A 320-nucleotide genomic window follows, 5' to 3' on the forward strand; every position below is an offset into this window, starting at 1 on the left:
CCTCCCTCTTCCTCCCTCTTCCTCCCTCTTCCTCCCTCTTCCTCCCTCTTCCTCCCTCTTCCTCCCTCTTCCTCCCTCTTCCTCCCTCTTCCTCCTTTTCCCTCCCTTTTCCTCTTCCTTGCCTTCTTCTCCAACAAATTCATCAGGCCTTTGACCTTTTCTCTCCGAACCTGCACCTGTGATTCCTGCATCCCCTGAGGGTGTTTTGTTACACACCGTAGTGCCCAATTCTGGTGTCTTTCCAAATCCACGTCCAAATCTCCCTGAGAATCAAGGTGTAAATGTCCACGGATGGTGCAGCTGTAGCCGAGGCAGAGGGT

This window comes from Parus major, unplaced genomic scaffold (genome assembly GCF_001522545.3).
Source record: "Parus major isolate Abel unplaced genomic scaffold, Parus_major1.1 Scaffold258, whole genome shotgun sequence".
NCBI classification, from domain to species: domain Eukaryota; kingdom Metazoa; phylum Chordata; class Aves; order Passeriformes; family Paridae; genus Parus; species Parus major.